We start from the raw sequence: 18,298 nt of genomic DNA, 5'->3' as shown, positions 1-18,298 counted from the left end.
AACGACCAAAGTCATTGAACAGTGTGTTTGTCTTCCTGGTGCTCGATCGTAGATCGTGTTGACAGATTACTGGGAGGGGCTGGGGTGTATCCAGCGATAATGATCCGCATTGACACCAATGACAAAGTTAGAGGGAGGTGGAAGGTCCTTAAAAATTATTTCAGAGAACTTGCATGTAAGATTAAAACAAGTACCACCAAAATATTTTCTGAAATACTACCTATACCACATGCCACACCAGAAAGGTAGCGGGAGATTAGGGAGGTAAATAAGTGGCTCCAGTGTTGGTGTAGGAAGGAGGGGTTTGGGTTTCTGTAGAATTTGGCTGAGTTTGCTGTTGGCTAGAGGTTCTACCATAGGGATGGACTGCTTCTCAATGTACAGCTGTGGTGGGGGAGAAGAGGGCTAGAAGGTTGGAGGAGTGTTTAAACTAGTGACTGGGCGGAGCAACCAGAGAGATAGAGGGGAAGACAGTGTAGACAGTCACCTGGGACTAAGTAATGGAAATGGGGTGAAGCGGTGGCAGGGGTTAGTACAGCTAGAACTAGCAGAATAGAGAGTACGGATACAGGTAATATAACAAAACCTTCTAAACTGTATGGTGACTAATGCTAAAAGTCTAACCAATAAAGTTGACAAACTAGAAGTAATAATTTCTGAGAAAAACTAAGACGTAGTTGGAATAACGGAGACCTGGTTGGATGAAAGATGTGACTAGGCGGTGAACTTACAGGGTTACAGTCTGTTCAGAAGAGATTGTAAAAACCAGAAAGAGGGAGAAGTTTATCTTTATGTAAAATTCCGTTTAAAGCCCACATTATGGGAAGATATATGGGACAAAGTGGGGAAGGCAATGGCAAACCACCCCGCAAAAACAGTCTGCCAAGAAAGTGATGTGACGTCACTCTAGGAATCAGTCATGACTCGGTGCTTGCAGCGGGGGACTTTACCTATATGGGATGGAGATGAACATGTGCATTCTCTGTGAGTGGAAATACATGGAGGGAAAAGCAACAATAAAATCCTCATAGGGGTTTTCTATAGACCACCAAAAAAAAAAACAGACGCTTGTGCGGGAGCCAACTAGAGGGGTGGCCATTTTGGACTTAATATTATCCAACAGACCTGACAGAATAACGGGTGCATGGTGAGGGTCACCTGGGAAGCCACCCTACCCACGGCCGAGGACACTATTTTAACTGTGCGAATCCCGTGCAGGTCTTATGAGTCCTGACCGGATCTTCTTCCTTCCTCACAGCAGATGTGTGCAGCTGCGCTGGCGCACATGCGTAGTAGAAGTTTTTTCCTTTCAAATTCCTGCTTTCCCGCGGGATACACAACTCATCCACAGTGTCAGCTGCGGGCGGGCCATAAATCGGACGGCTTCCATTGACGTCAAGGGAAGTCCTCCGTGCGGGATCCGCAGTGAAATGGAGCATGCTGTGATTTGATTTCCAGACCAAAAGGTCTGCAAATCAAATCTGCATGCTTTAATGCATCCCTATGGGTGGCTTGATTTGCGGATTTTCCACAAACCAGATCCGCCTGCAGACATGAGGCCTAACCAAGTAAGTTGTGCAGAGCCGTCTTAAAAAGATTAAAATAGACAAATCACGGGGTTCCGATGGCATGCACCCCCAGGTTTTAAGAGAATTAAGTAATGTGATACAGACTCTCTTGTTTCTTATATTTAAGGAATCGGATTCAATAGTAATGGGGTCTAAAGTGACCAGATTTTCCCAGGGTCAAAGCAGGACAGAGGGGTGTGGTCAGGGGTGGGGCTTATCACAGCGTACGATTTAACCTCCGTTGTTCTAAAAGGTACAGGGCCATTTAAAAAAAAACAAAAAAAAAAACGGAGCAAGTACCGCAGCATTTCTGCATCCAAAAAACAGTCAAAATTTGTACCAATATTATGGATTTTGACTGGAAATCGGCCACGTACTCGCAACGGATTTCATACTATGCGGTGCTCCCCCTCACCTCCTCTGAAGGCTTCCCAATGTCACTGTTCCCCGGTTAACTGTTCCTAGCGGCCTGTAGTGGCCTCACCTGACCAGCAGCGCTGTACCTGACCAGGTTCCTGGGAACCAGAAGCCCCAGTAGTAATAGTGACCCCCACAGTGGTTTTACCACTTTAATGGTGACCAGACGTACCAAAAGCGGGACAAATGGCTGTCCTGCTGGGGTCCTGGGAAAAGGCGTGACACAGGGTCCCACAGTGGGACTGTCCCGCCTGAATCAGGATGTCTGGACACCTTACAGGGTCTGTTCCATTGGATTGGCGCATAGCCATTGTAGTGCCAATATTCAAAAAGTGAACTTGAGTAAAATGTTTGAAGGCTTTCTAAGAAATGCTATCCTGGAGGACTTCAAGGAAAATAGCTGTATAATTCCGTATCAGTATAGGTTCGCTCCTGTCAAACTAACCTGATCAGCTTCCATGAGGAGATAAGTTGAAGACTGGTCCTGGAAGAGTCATTGCATCTTGTGTATCTGGACTTTTCCAAAGCGTTTGATACTGTGCCGCATAAAAGGTGGGTATATAAAATGAGAATGCTTGGTCTTGGCGAGAATGTGTGTAAGTGGGTAAGTAACTGGCTCAGTGATAGGAAGCAGAGGGTGGTTATTAATGGTAGATACTCTGAGTCACCGTTACTAGCGGGGCACTACAGGGGTCGGTTTTAAACCTTATTTTTTAATGACCCGGGAGAAGGATTGCACAGTAAAATATCACTATTTACTGATGACACAAAACTATGTAAAGAAATTAAAACTAGAGAGGACGCAAGGTGGTTGCAAAAGGGCTTGGGCAGAAAAGTAGTACATGAGCTTGAACACTGATATATGTAAGGATATGCACATGGGCAGAGGAAATACATGTCTCCATTACACACTATATGGTAGACCCCTTGGTGAAGGCCCATTTAGACACAACGATTATCACTCAAAAGCCATCTTTTGAGCGATAATCGTTGACTAAATGCGCCCATCTTTCAGTTTTCTGCCGAACGACTGTTTTCAATTCTGCTTGAAAACCATTGTTGGGCAGAACAGCTGATAATCAGGACCGCACGCTGTGTTCGGCCTGGAGAGAGCTGAGTACAGCTGATAACATTGTATCAGCTGATCTCAGCTGGCAGAACAACTGATAAGCAGGATAGCACACTGTCTACTTCAAGAGAGAGTGGATCTAATGAGAGCAGCAACAAGTGGCTAAAAATCTATGCATCACAATCGATGCTTCTTTATTGAAACCACATAGTAAAAGGTGGAAGAGCCACCTATGGACCCTCTCACGGGGTCTTTATCATTAGATCTATTTTGACTACAACCACTCTGTATACTGTCCATGGTGCTGAATTCTCCACGGGAGCTAGAGATTACGTTGTCTTCTCTTAGCTGCCTGTGTCTGAACAATGGAGCTAATTACAGAGCCTAGACCTCCTGCTGAGTTCTGCAACAGCTCCCAAAAGCTCATTTGCATGCAAATTAAGCTGGTAAAGTACTAATAGCAATTAGTGCCTATTAGTACTTTATGCAATCTTTTAAAAGCTTCTGTGTGTGTAAATAGGCCTTAACACTGACATGTAAAAGGACTTGGGGATTTTAGTTAACTGGGAATATTGTATACAGTTTTGGGCACCCATACTTGGAGAAGGACATATCAGAGCTTGGGCGGGTACAAAGGCGAACAGTTAAAGTAATAAATGGAATGGGTGGACTAGAATACCCAGAGAGGTTATCAAAATTGGGATTATTTTGTTTTTAAAAAAAGACAGTTAAGGGGCGACCTAATAATGATGTATAAATATATCAAGGGACAATACAGAGATCTCTCCCATCTTCTATTTACACCCAGGAATGTGACTGTAACAAGGGGGCGTCTTCTATGTCTAGAGGAAAGAAGGTTTCTACACAGACATAGAAGGGGGTTCTTTACTGTAAGAGGTTGTGGTGATGGCGAATTTGATAAGAGTACAAAAGGAGCCTGGATGCCTTTTTTGAGCGATACAATAATGTATGTTATCAATAATAATTTCAAAAGGGTTGTTGATCCGGGGATTATTCGGATTGCCAGATTGGAGTCAGGGAAAATTGGCTTCTACCTCATGGTGGTTTTTTTTTTTGCCTTCCACTGGATCAACATTGGGGGGTAATAGGCTGAACTAGATGGACATGTCTTTTTTTAGGCATTACATTTTACTAGGTTACTATGTATTTATAAAAGAAATCAATGGGATGTTGTGCATTTTTTTACGCAAGTAAAAACGTTACGTATTTACGCTCATAAAAAAAACTCGTTAGGCAGAAACACATCAGGAAATCAGCGACTCCAAATCCACAACCCTGATACCAATTGCTGTAGTACCGTGTTTCTCCGAAAATAAGACAGTGTCTTATATTCATTTTTGTTCAAAAAGGTTTAACTTTTTTACATGTATAGCTGCCTGGACACTATTTACATTGACTTTTTTAATTAACTGTTAGCAGGGCTTAATTTTGGAGTAGCGCTTATATTTTAAGCATCCTCAAAAAGCCTGAAAAATCATTTTGCATCCTCAAAACTTCTGGAAAATCATGCTATGTCTTATTTTCAGGGAAACATGGTAATACAGTAACACAGGTAGAAGGTAACCAATGTCACTAACAATCAAGTGATGCATTCAACGTGACACTTCCAATTCAAGTCATATTCACAAAGGTCCAATGTTGGACATGCATCAACAGTAAGGGCCTAACAATATAGTAAAAACAATTGTTGCTAACAAGAAATCATCCCAATGACCAGGAAGTGCCCTACTGAATTCATCACATGATTATAGTGACACTGGTTCCCTTTTGCCTGTGTCACTATGTTACATAATTTCCTTTGGAAGTCCTGCTCGTGCACATTTATCCATTGTCTTAATTTGTCAGATTATGTGATCATTTTATGTTATAATTGGCTGAGTGTCATACACATAGGTGGAGGCTTAGATAGAGGGTATGCAATAACCAAGAACATGGCATGTAACTAGAGATGAGCGAGCGTACTCGCTAAGGCAAACTACTCGAGCGAGTAGTGCCTTATGCGAGTGCCTGCCCGCTCGTCTCAAAAGATTTGGGGGGGAGGGGAGAGCAGGGAGGAACGGGGGGGGGGGGGGAGATCTTTCTCTCATTCTCTCCCCCCTGCTCACTCCCGCAACTCAGCGCTCTCCCCCGACGGCACCCGAATCTTTTGAGGCGAACGGGCAGGTACTCACATAAGGCACTACTCGATCGAGTAGTTTGCCTTAGCGAGTACGCTCGCTCATCTCTACATGTAACACATAAACGTCTTCTGTACCATCCTTAGTGTGTTGTATTGGAATTGATAAGTGGTTTGAATAAAGATTATATACTTTTGTGATCCTGTGAGCTGGATTATGCAATTTTTCCTAATTATTTAGCACAAATGAAAAAAAATAAAATATATATATATATACACACATACATGCAGTGAAATTCATTTAATTTGGAATTTGATAATTTAACGTGTTTAATGCTTAGAATTTATACGTAATTTTAGGAACAGAAAGCTGAGCAGAGAGAACCAATTGGAAAATTTCTCTGGTTTACAAGCAGAAAGATAATAGTAGAATTAACCCCTTCACACCCAAAGACATATTTACATTGAGGGTGACTACCCAGTAGCGTTTTTTTTTTCTGCTGCGAATTTGCTCCTATTTTTTCTTCCAATTGTCAATGGGACTTCCTAATGTTAAAACCGCAACGCGACGCAACTTTGCGTTTTTAACATTAGAAAGTCCCATTGACAATTGGAAGAAAAAATAGGAGCAAATTTGCAGCAGAAAAAAAAACTCTAGTGGGTAGTCACCCTGACTGTGCAAGGTTTATATGGAGCAGGATCAGGATTTAATTCGGCTCTGTAGATGGTGGGATCTTGGCAGTCTTTCACAGCTATCACGTGCACTCAAGAGCTGTAATCAGGGGTCACCCTTTATATCTAGAAGAAAGAAGGTTTTTACACCAAAACAGAAGGAAGTTCTTTACTGTAAAAGCAGTGAGACTGTAGAACTCTCTGCCTGAGGCTTCTTTTACATGAATGCATATTGGCCAGCGTTTTCACGGCCGGCCAATATATGCTTCCATCTGGGGTGTAGAAGCTCGTGAACGGGCGCACAAATGTAACATTTGTGCGCCCGTTCACACGGTATGGGGCCCGGTGTATATGCACCGAGCTCACCATGCCGTCGCCCGTTTCTCCTCCCTCCCCATCACAGGCTCACCTCTCGTCTCCTCCCCGCTCATGCTTTGCATTGGAAGGAGGCGGGGCAGGGGCAGAGCTAAACGGTGGCCCGGCCCACCTCCTCCCATTGATGGCTATGGACAAGGGATGGGGAGAGGGTGGTAGCTTAGCCCCGCCCCTTGTCCATAGCCATCAATGGGAGGTGGGACGATCCAGCATTTAGCTCCGCCCCGCCCTGCCCCCTCCATTGTACAAACAAGCAGGGAGGAGAAGAGAGGTGAGCCTGCACAGGGTGGTGGGGTGGGAGGGAATTTAGCAGCCACGCTGCTAAACTCCCTCCCACCTATGGCCCATGCAGTGGCAGATGTATTCTAGCCCAAAAAGATAGTTCCAGGACTATCTTTTGGGCCCGACGTAAAAACGCCCGATGCTAAATTGGCCTTTCCGGGCGCTTTTACATCTCAGTAATATGCCCATGTGATCTGATGCATTGGAGTCCAATGCATCAGATCACAGCGCATATCAGCTGGCCATGAAATAGGCAGGACGATATGCGCTCGTGTAAAAGAAGCCTGAGGCTAACTTCACACTGGTGAGCGTGATATGGGGCTGTGAATTTCTCCAGCATATCGAGCTCACCATCCATGTGAAAGTCCTGAGGTTGTGAGGCGTTTTCATGTGAAAACAGCCTCGCATCAGTTTGGGGATGAAGGGAATCCCCTGCCGCAGTGGATTGGGGAGTTTCTTTCATAGTTTTCAATGGGAGATCTCGCATTGCATCACATACACTCTGCACATGGAGTGATGCTGCTGCCAGCCCCATTGGAAACAATGAGTGCAGTGATGTGAGAGTACGCAGAAAGATAGAACATGCTGCAATTTGTTTCCTGCATTACATCGCGGAGCCATGCAGGAATACATTGCTCATGTGTATGGGGTTCATATTTGTTCGTGATTCGTGCATTTCGCAACGCACAAATCTCGCCGTGTGAAGCTGGCCTGAGGATGTGGTTGAGCATTACAATATTACATGTTATATCACTGATTACTTCAGAAAGGTCAGTGATCCGGAGGTTATTCTGATTGCCAGATTTGGTGTCAGGAAGGAATTTTTTTCCCCTAAAATGAGGAAAATTGGTTTCTATCTCATAGGAGTTTTTTGCCTTCCTCTGGATCAACATTGCAGGATAATAGTCTGAACTGGATGGACATATGTCTTTTTTCAGCCTTATACACGATGTTACTATGTTATATTGAATATGCTATGGATATTAAAAGTCGCAGCGGGTTCATTATTCTGTGTAGTCTGTTTCCAGTACAAGTGAATAGATATAAAATATACAGACGACGCTTAGATGGGGACCTTATATCAATACCCCACTAACTTCAATTAACTGCGGAATGTCAGCAGATTCTGACAGGATTTAGCTATGCAACCAGCATCTAAATCCAGAACGTGTGAACATGGCCTAACGAAGGTCTTGTCCTGGGAGATCTGACAATCTAACAGTCATTCTCCATAAATATTTCATAAATTGGATGAAGTTACAGCTGTGCTCTCCTTTTTGTAGGGAAAGATGAATGTGAGAGGAGGAGTGTGACAGGAGCAGCTGCAGCTCCCTCCCCTTGTAACCACTTTGTCTCCAGCCCCCACCACCAGTATCAGCTTCTACCTCTCTGCATCCCAAGGCCTCCAAAATGCTGGACATTTTCATCCTGATGTTTTTTGCCATCATTGGCCTAGTCCTTTTATCATACATCATCTACATATTGTGAGGATCATGCTGACCATACAGCAGATCAAACCCTTGTGTGCAGGTGAGTCTCCTCCCCTCCTCTTTCCATACATTCCCTCCTGTTATGGCTGTAGCGAATGACAGGTTGAATCCTTATTCTCACAGTGAGTATGCAGCAGCCTGTGAATGTCTGGTTTTGTGTTCCCTTACATAACCTTCAGTAGAGAGATCCTACTTGTCCTGTGCATCATTTATATAGTGTGATGCCATATATGCATACTGTGGAAAAGGAAGTAATTGCTCTGCTACAATATTAAGAGGACCATGTGATGTACAGTACATGTCTCTTCTAATTAGGCCCTGTCCTTCCTGTTAACACACATATACATATGGCCACAGCCCAGAGCTTGTGCAAACAATGAAGAAGAGGCAGCGCTTGGTATGGTCCTTTATTATATTAATCAGCAGGGAACCTGTAGGTCAGACCCCCTTAGATCAAACACTGATGGCCTATCCTAAGTATTGCAAATTAGTATTTGCAGGGCTTGCCTCATCTTATGAGAAACCCACAGCTGTTTCGTGACCACTTCGCTGGGTCTTATGGAAGTAAGCAAGGTGACAGCCATATGTTCTTTCTGTAACTCCCACTGAAGTGAATGGGTGTTACAGAAAGAGTGTAGCACAGTGCACTACACCGCAACATGGGGCTACGAAAACAACGTAGCACACTGTGTTAGGCTGTTTCCATAACAGCTATGGGTTTCATATCTCAACTGAGATGTGAATACCCATTTAAGTCTCCAAAGAACCCCATTAACTTTCAGGAGTATGGCCACCAGCATAAGATTAGAGTTGCTAAGATGTGACAATACGCCTTTTAAAGGGATTGCAGAATTTGCTTCTCCTCAAATTTCTGTTTTAGGTGCATTTACAAAATGCCTATTGTTCATGGTGGACTTGTCAATGCAGATCTTTATGACAGCAGTGTACATCGTAGAAATCAGAAGCAGTCATGTTGTCATCAGAATCTCTCAGTAGTGCAGCCTCAGGCTGAAGGCCAGGTTCAGAATAGAAGTAATGTATACTAAATGACCTTTTAAAAATTACTTCTGGTTAGTCTCCTTTAAAGGATCACTAACTTTTCAAACAACTTCTGCTTGTGTGATAATTAGCAAAACTGCTATTTAATGTGTTTCCCTAATATTACAGTTTTGTGCTTAAAATCCCCTCTAAAGTGCTGCTTCCCTTTCCCCCGACTTGCTGTACACTGTCAGCACCCCCTTGTCAAGCAAGAGCTAGCAATAAAGCAAAGCAGGGGAGTCATCCTGTTCATTGAACTGTAAGAAGAGAAAAGGGAGAGGAAAAGACACTCACACACAGAGAGCTGCAAGTAGAGCTAATTCCGCTGTTTACACACTGCTACATCTTTCTGTACACTTCTGCCTCATGAAGGGTATGTCTGAGTGTGTAACATACAGTTAGAAAGCAAGATCTGTGAGAACGGTCTATAGAACACAGCACACAGAGGCTCCCTCCACCTGTCCTGACAGGATGGAGAATCATATATACCCCCTTCACTGGGGAAAATGCAGGATACAAGCCATACTATGGCCAGAAAGAGGGTTATTCCTTCTGTTCACACATAGCAGCTTATTCTGAAAAGTTATCTGAAAAACTCAGGTATGTTTTAAGTCCTGGAACATCATTAAGAGGTGCATGGCACACAGCGTGAACTATAAACACAATATCCTACTGCTCAACTCTAATTGAAATATACGCTAAATTAAATTACACATTATATAGTAAACATGTATTTTGGAATCATGCTCTTATGTACTAAACAGAAAACTCAGTAATTATTCTTTTTTAGAAGCAGGAGGTTAATTAGGTGAACACTGGCTATAAGCCAAATTTGCCTGAGACAAGGGCTCTCACTAGTAGCTAAACAAGTCTGCCACTTCACATCTCAATAGTAGGTACTGCCCTCTGAGAGCAGTGTGAATTCATGAACAGCGCTGGTCAACCAATGTAGCAGAAACCAAGGAGTCATAGGAGCAATCTAGTCCTAAGAATACTGAATTCAAGGGTTGTAAAATATTGAGTTCCCTGTCACTTGGGTACTAATTACTTATATAGGGCCAACATATTCTGTAGTGCTGTTCAGATTGTTGTCACTCACTGTCCCCACTGTGGCTCACAATCTAAATTCTGAGTTTAAAAAAAAATCTCTCTCCCTCAGGCCTTATTTAGACGACCGTATATTGACTCGGTTTTCACGCTGAGCCGATATACGGTGTCCTTGTCTGCAGGGGGGGGGGGGAGATGGAAGAGCCAGGAGCAGGAACTGAGCTCCCGCTCCTTGCTACTATTTGCAATGGGAGGGGTGGGATGGGGGCGGAGCTAAGTGGCGGGACTTAGCTCTACCCCCGCATCGCCCCCTCCTATTGCAAATAGTGGCAAGGGGCGGAGAAGGGGCAGGAGCTCAGTTCCTGCTCCTGGCTCTTCCACTCCCCCCCCCCCCCCCCTGCAGACAAAGACACCATATAACGGCTCGGCGTAAAAACAGAGACGATATACGGTCGTCTAAATAAGCCCTTACGCCCAAACATAACAAAACAGTTGATATTCACCTCTCCTGGCTCCTCACATGTCCCACACTGTAGCAACCAGTCTGCACTGTCACATACTTTTTACAGGCTGCAGCAGCCTATGTACAGAACCTCACAGGCATCTGCAACCAATCACAGAGCTCAGCAATCAAGTGCTGGGCTCTGTGATTGGCTGTGATGTCATGTACACAGGCTGCTGCAGCCTGTAAAGAGTGCATCACAGGGGAGACCAGCAGCTACAGCATGAGGCATGCGGAGAGGTGAATATTAGCTGTTTTATTTTGTTTGGGCATGGAGAAAAGAGATTAAAAAAATAAAAATTAACTCCGACAACTCCTTTAAAGAGGACATATTGTTAGTGTAATATTCCATTGCAAATAAGTTATTGAGGTTCTGAGAATTCATTGGACAGGGGATACCAGCAATATGCAATCACCAGTCGGATATAGGTCTCCCGGGTCGGTGAATTCTTAGACCCTCAATAACTTGTTTTCAGTGTAATCTTACTGTAACATTTTGGGGGCTCTTGTCTGGGAATCTCCATCATGCTTGTCTCCAGTGAAATAACAGGACTTCTGCGGGGAAAGGAGAGAAACAAAGTGTGGTGAGTAAACGTTTGTTTTACTAATTGCTATCCTCTCCCTCTGGGTGGATGCTCTTCTCAGTCCAGGTGGAAAAAGGAGGATACCTGAGAACTTATTGAGGTTTTTATATATGTGCTTTGCTGACCTTGTTAGGCTATGTGAATGAAGGGAGTGCTTTTGCTGTGATTCCAAAACGTGAAATACCAGAATAAAAACCAAAGTATTGCCTTCAGCTCCTGATCCCTGGGTCCACTGGAATCAGATCATAAGCTGATCCTTGCAGAAGTGACAGGTGGCTGCTTGTTGCTGGTGTCTCTTGGCCAGTGACTTCTCAGAACCTCAATAATGTACTATCAGTGTAATATTACTTTAACACTGTCCTGTCATCATATCAGTGATGCCAGCTGCATAGCTTTGTAACCGCGACCCTGCAACCTCTGACAATGTCTTTCTTTAATTTATAATCCCTCACCCACATTCCCCTGTACTGGCTCTTCTTAGATTTGGCTCCTGATGCTATCAATGTGTCAAGTGATCGATCCTCACTGTTAATGGGTTATGTGAAACTTGACAATTAGTAGTCTGGGTCGCCCACTTGACACATCCACAGAAGTCAAATCTAAAGCCCCAATTACACGCAAAGATGATCGCTCAAAATTCGTTGAAAAGATAAGGAGAATGACAGTTTTGAGAGATCATTTTGCATAATGTACTAATGGGCACTAATGCTAATTAGTACTTTATCAGCTTCATTTGCGTACTAATGAGCCTCCAGGAGCTGTTGCAGAACTCGGCAGGAGGTCCGAGCTCTGCAATTAGCTCCATTGTTCTGGCACAGGCTGCTTAGAGAAAATAAAGTAATCTCTAGCTCCTGTGGAGATAATAGCCTGCCATCTGTTTTCTCTCAGGGGCTGCACAGAGAATACATTGTTATCTCTAGCTCCTGGTGTGCGGTCTGAAGGATGGTTTTTAAACTCAACTAAAAATCGTTCAAACGAAAAGTGCACAATGGTAGCATTTACACACAACAATTATTGCTCAAAAGTCATTGTGTTAACAAATTTTGAGCGATAATCGTTGCATGTAAAAGGGCCTTAAGAAGAGCCTGTATGGGTGAATGGGGATGGGGAGGGGGGGTGTAAAAACAAAAGAAAGAGACTGTTAAAGTTTGCAGGGCCTTGGTTGCAAAGTTATTTAGTTAGCCCCACTAACATAAGGACATGACAGGTCAGAATGTCTTTTGAAATGCGGGAGGAAACCCAGTACCAGGAGGAAATGCATACAAACATTGGGAAACACATGCAGATGTTGCCCTTGGTTATATTTGAACCCAGACCAATGAGCCATCATTCTGCCCTCAAATACAGAAGCAGCAATGCTGTAACACTAATATTAAAGGTAGGAAAGGAACTCAACTCCTCTTCTGTCCTCTTCCTACACTACTGTATTACTACTACCATTACAGCGTTGTAAAAAAAAATTATCCATGTATACAGCAAAAGAATATTCCTACATGTTAGACAGCTCTCTGTTATATGGCATGTCATGCCATATAAAAATGGAGGCAGTCGGAAGTACAGTATGGTCCCATAACAGGTTATGGGCACCATAAGAATGGCAACAATCAGCACAATCCATAAATCACATTATAAATGGGTTCTAGAGATGCCAATGTGAAATCACAGTACTTCCTAATTTATATAGACGGAAATTATGGTGTGCCACTTTCTGCTAATAGGGTCCCTCTTAAAGCTGTTCGCTGATATTGACTGGCTGCAGCAAAGGGGGTGCAATGGTGCTGTCAGCATGGCAGAATTCCAGACTGACCTCATAATTCATATTTATGCATAATTTCATTTCAGACCAATGTTAGCAGAAGTGGTTTCTGAATTTATACAGAATTATAAACTTGGTTATAATTGTTATAGTTTATATATTAAAGGTAGAAATCTGTTGAAGACAACTTGTACAGACTTAGTCCTTGGTCACACAAGAGTGGTTTTAGCGCGGTATAGGCACGTGAAAAGATCGCTGCTATACTGCACTAAAAATAGCGTGGATGCGCGATTTCCGGCTATTAAATCTTGAACTTAATTAGCAGTGAAATTGCCTATTCACGCTACTGGAAGTGCGTGGTGCGGGTTTATTCAACTCCCATAGGAGTCTATGGAAACTCCTGTGCAGCTCGCACCAACGATAGGTCAGGTCCTATCTTTTTCGCAGCACGGACCTTAGATACGAGCTTTGCACACGCATGTCCTATCTTTATTAGGCGCAAGTTTTTTGCTCGTCTAAAATTCCTTCATCTGAACGGTTCTATAGGAAACCATTGTTTCTATTAGACGCAATCTTTTCACGCTCGTGTAAACGAGGCCTAATCTATACAATGTGGCTACTGCTCAGGTTATCTTTTTTTTTTTTTTAGGTTAATGGATGTGCCAACATCACCAAGACATACACGAAGCACCTTAATCCATTGTTTGCCAGAGAAGTGTCCGGAAGGCAGCAAAACGATGGGAGTTGTGGGCTATGAAAACTGAAGATCACCAAAGTGTCACTCACTTATAGAGACCCAGATGAATATAAAGCAGATGACATCCAAGAAATGAAGCAACATCCAAGTTGTGCAATTTTTCTACTTTTCATAGATCAACGAGAATACACCATAAACACAACTGAAAGCAACGTTCCTATTTACTTTCTATATCTCCAAGAAGTATATACACAACCTACAGCAAATTCTATCTGTACCTACTAGATGGACTTTTCATTTGTTTCATGTTGAAGGAGGAAAAATAAAGTAAAGCTTCATCTTTGACTTTCTATTAGGAGCATGTTTGTAAAATATTTTACTTATCTTTTTGTGATTTTCACTTATTTTTGAGTTTATCTGTACAGTATTTACAGAAAATATTTTCTTTAGGCAGAATGATTCCTGCGATAGGCCATTAATAGTTGATTTGCAGGAATTCATCAGCCTTCCCGATCAGCTGTTCTTGCTGGGCACATAGCATATTGGAGAGAGCTACTGGTTAGGCGGACAGCTATCTTATGTGTATCGCCGAATTTAGTTTCCAACCTAAGTAATGCTCTTTTGATGAAATGCTCCAAGTACATTTTAACCCCTTAGTGACTGCCCAATGGTGTTTTTACATCCTGCCATTGCAGGGCATGTATGTAGGGACATAGTGCCGCCATCTCCCTCCATACAGCGCGGGCGTCAACTGTTTATTACAGCTGACACCCGCAGGCAATAGCTGCAAATCGGCTGCGTGTCTGATCGCGGCTATTAACCCTTTAAATGCCGCTGTCACTTCTGACAACAGCAGTTAAATCCCCCGACCAATGTTCAGGGGTCCTGTACGCCCCCCCCACGGTCAGATTGGGGAAGCTGTGCGGGTGTCATGGCTGTCTTGGCAGACTGCCCATCAAGCTGTCCCCGTGGGTGGGGTGGCTTGGTAGGCTGCCTGTCAGAATGCAGTATGATGTAATGCTCTAGCATTACATTATACTGCAGGAGCCATCAAAGCAACGCTGGTTGTAGTCCGTAAAAGTCCGGTCTATCAAAGTAATGCATTATTTACCCCGCACGGTGAACGTCATCTGAAAAAAAATAAATAAAGAACGCCAGAAATGCGCTTTTTTTGGTCACCCTATCTCCAAGAAAAAATGTAATAAAAAGCGACCAAAAAGTAGTTTGTATTTAAAAATGGAACCAAAGGAAACGACAGGACGTACCGCACCAAATGAGCCCTCACACAACTATGTCAACAGAAAAATAAAAAAGTTATTGTGCGCAAAAAAATGGAAACAAAATAATTTAAAAAAATTTAATATCTTTAAAAAAAAAATACAAGTAGTACAGCAAAAAAAAAACTATACAAGTTTGGTATCGTAGTAATCGTACTGACCCATAGAATAAAATTAGCATGTCACTTTTGGTGCAGTTTGTGCACTGCAGAAACAGGACGCACCGAAAGATGGCGGAATGCTGTTTTTTTCCATTGCTCTCCACTTAGAATTTTTTAAAGTTTTTCAGAACATTATATGGTACAAAAAAAAAGGATCATTGAAAAATGCAACTCGTCCCGCAAAAAACAAACCCTCATACAGCGACGGCGAGGGATGAATAAAGGAGTTATGATTTTTTAAAGGGAGGAGGAAAAATGAAAATGGAAAAAAGCAAAAAAGCTCTGTCACTAAGGGGTTAATCAGTGGATGTTTTGATGGCAGCAAAGAGAAGCCCACTGCCTGTAGCTTTAGAATTCACTGTTTAGGAAGCGCACATGGCGGTAATACGTAGGCCAATGGTAACCACCAGCATCTGTTACGTACCAGATCGTTATAGCTGTTGTGACTCTGCTAACAATGGAAACCATGACACTAATGTGAGCACAGCTTAAATTAAAAGAAAGAAAAGGAGCCTTTTGTGTTAGAGTAAAGTGAATCGGTGCTTAAAATATGAAATCAAGCTGCAAAGTTGACTCTCTGCTTTGTTATGACTCAGTGCTCATCAGTAATTGGGAAGGTCTACCAGTATGACAATCCTGCATCTGTGAGGTCATGGGTCCTGGAACATGTGTCACATTTAAATGAAATGCAGTGAACTAGTGAAATAAATTATCCTCCCCAAAACTTCTCTGGGCTGTATGTATTTTTTTTTTAATCCAGCGAATGTATTCATGAAGAGCTTTTCAATTACAGTACACTGAAAAAAAGCCTCCCTATAGTGCCCATTGAACAGGTCTGTACATCTCCCCACCCTACGCACATGCTGGCAATGTATGACACGGCTTCAGTAGGGACACACTCTGCAAAGCATAACAGTGCTTTCACACTGGCCAAAATTACCCCACAGGACATACCCAAATTCACAGCTGCAGAATTCCACAGGTCTAACTACAGATTTTGATGTGGAATTACAGGCAAGTTTTAAGTCATTTTCAATTCCAAATCCAATTCTGCAGGTAGCCTGTGGATTTTGGTGTGGAATTTACAGCAGCTTGCAGTAAGTGCTGCAGGCTAATTCCAGACTAGCAAACTCGGTGCCCCATGCAGAGATGGCAGAAAGAAATACGGACCTGAGCTCTGCTGCAATGTTTACATGGGAGTGGCACTCCACTTAGTGGACACTGTAGGGAGGAAGGGTTTTATAAGAAAAAAAAACAAGTAATCATAAAGCTTTTTTAAAGCCCATTTATATTGAAATTGGTGCTTGTTTAACTGCCTTTTTACAGAGGCTACGGTGGACTTCTGACAAGCAAGAAGGGGAACAAAGACTAGCTGATATACCCGGTTTCGCCCGAGTAAATTTGGTACAGGTGTTTACGTGTTGTTTACACAGAACATTTTCTGAAGTCGTGGTTACTTCAGAGGAACCGAGGAATAAAATATGTATACACATAGAGGAGCATTAGATTCTCCTCAGACTGCATGTACCGATGTCCCTCTGCAGAATGTGCCACCCCTCCCACTCCCCTCACTTTTTACACTTAAAAGTAAGGCCACCTTTATTCAAATTTACTCCCGGACTGGAGGTTGCAGCCCATTTTTTGCCCCTTCCCTGCAGTCCATGGCTGCTTCCTTATGTACTTTACAGCATTTCAGTATACACACACAGAGGTGACATAGATTCTCCTCAGTATATATACATAGAGGTGAGGTAGATTCTCCTCAGTATATACACATAGAGGTGAGGTAGATTCTCCTCAGTATATACACATAGAGGTGAGGTAGATTCTCCTCAGTATATACACATAGAGGTGAGGTAGATTCTCCTCAGTATATACACATAGAGGTGAGGTAGATTCTCCTCAGTATATACACATAGAGGTGAGGTAGATTCTCCTCAGTATATACACATAGAGGTGAGGTAGATTCTCCTCAGTATATACACATAGAGGTGAGGTAGATTCTCCTCAGTATATACACATACAGGTGAGGTAGATTCTCCTCAATACATACACATAGAGGTGTAGTAGATTCTCCTCAGTATATACACATAAAGGTCATTTATATTCTCCTCAGTATATGCACACAGAGGTCATTTAGATTATCCTCAGCATATACACATAAAGGGGAGGTAGATTCTCCTCAGCATATACACAGAGGTAAGGTAGATTCTCCTCAGTATATACACATAAAGGGGTCGTAGATTCTTGTCAGGATATACACACAGAGGTATGTCAGATTCTCCTCAAGATATACGCATAAAGGTCATTAATATTCTCCTGAGCATATGCACACAGAGGTCATTTAGATTATCCTCAGCATATACACATAGAGGTGGGGTAGATTCTCCTCAGTATATACACATAGAGGTGGGGTAAATTCTCCTCAGTATGCACACATAGGGGTGAGGTAGATTCTCCTCAGTATATACAGATAGAGGTGGGGTATATTCTTTTCAGTACATACACAGAGAACATGCATAGAATTGAATATTGATGTTGTAAACGCTTTACTTTTCCTATTTAGGACATAAAGAATGGCCATGGCAAATTTCAGGTTTGTGCAGTACAGATGTGTGTTATTAGTTACATCACATGGGTGGTCACTTACTTTGGTGCTTAGAATTTCCTATTTAGGATCTAAAGCATGGTCGTGCCAAATTTCAAGTTTGTATGACACCGGGAAGTTAGAGAATTAGATTAGGTACATTACAGAGGCGGTCACTTACCTTTGCACTTAGAATTGAATAATCAAGCTACTGAATGAATGTTTGCTCCGGTGGCAATGATTGGCTGTGATGAAAGCTCGTTCACAATTATCGACCATGTAAATGCACCATATGTCAAGGATGATCCCCTCAGGACAAAGCCTCGATTAATGGCTCCTGTACACTGGTGAAGGCAATATTGGGCCATGATTCATGGCCCGATAACGCCCTTGCAATCCTTCTGAAAACCCCTGGATGTGAGTCATTTTTGCATGGAAACAGCCCCGCATCCCTGCTGTCAGAGCAGCGGCAGGAGATCCCAATGTTCTCCCATTGTATTTATTGGGGCTGGCGCTGCTGCGGCTGGCCCCATTAAAAACAACGGGTGATATCGCAAAAAGAAAGGAGATGCTGCAATTGTTTTTGCCACGCAGCATTGCAGGAGTGAAAACATTGCAAATGAGAATGAAACCATTGAA

This window comes from Eleutherodactylus coqui, chromosome 13 (assembly GCF_035609145.1).
Source record: "Eleutherodactylus coqui strain aEleCoq1 chromosome 13, aEleCoq1.hap1, whole genome shotgun sequence".
In the NCBI taxonomy this organism is placed as follows: domain Eukaryota; kingdom Metazoa; phylum Chordata; class Amphibia; order Anura; family Eleutherodactylidae; genus Eleutherodactylus; species Eleutherodactylus coqui.
The sequence above is the reverse complement of the archived record's forward strand: the minus strand, read 5'-3'. Positions refer to the sequence as shown.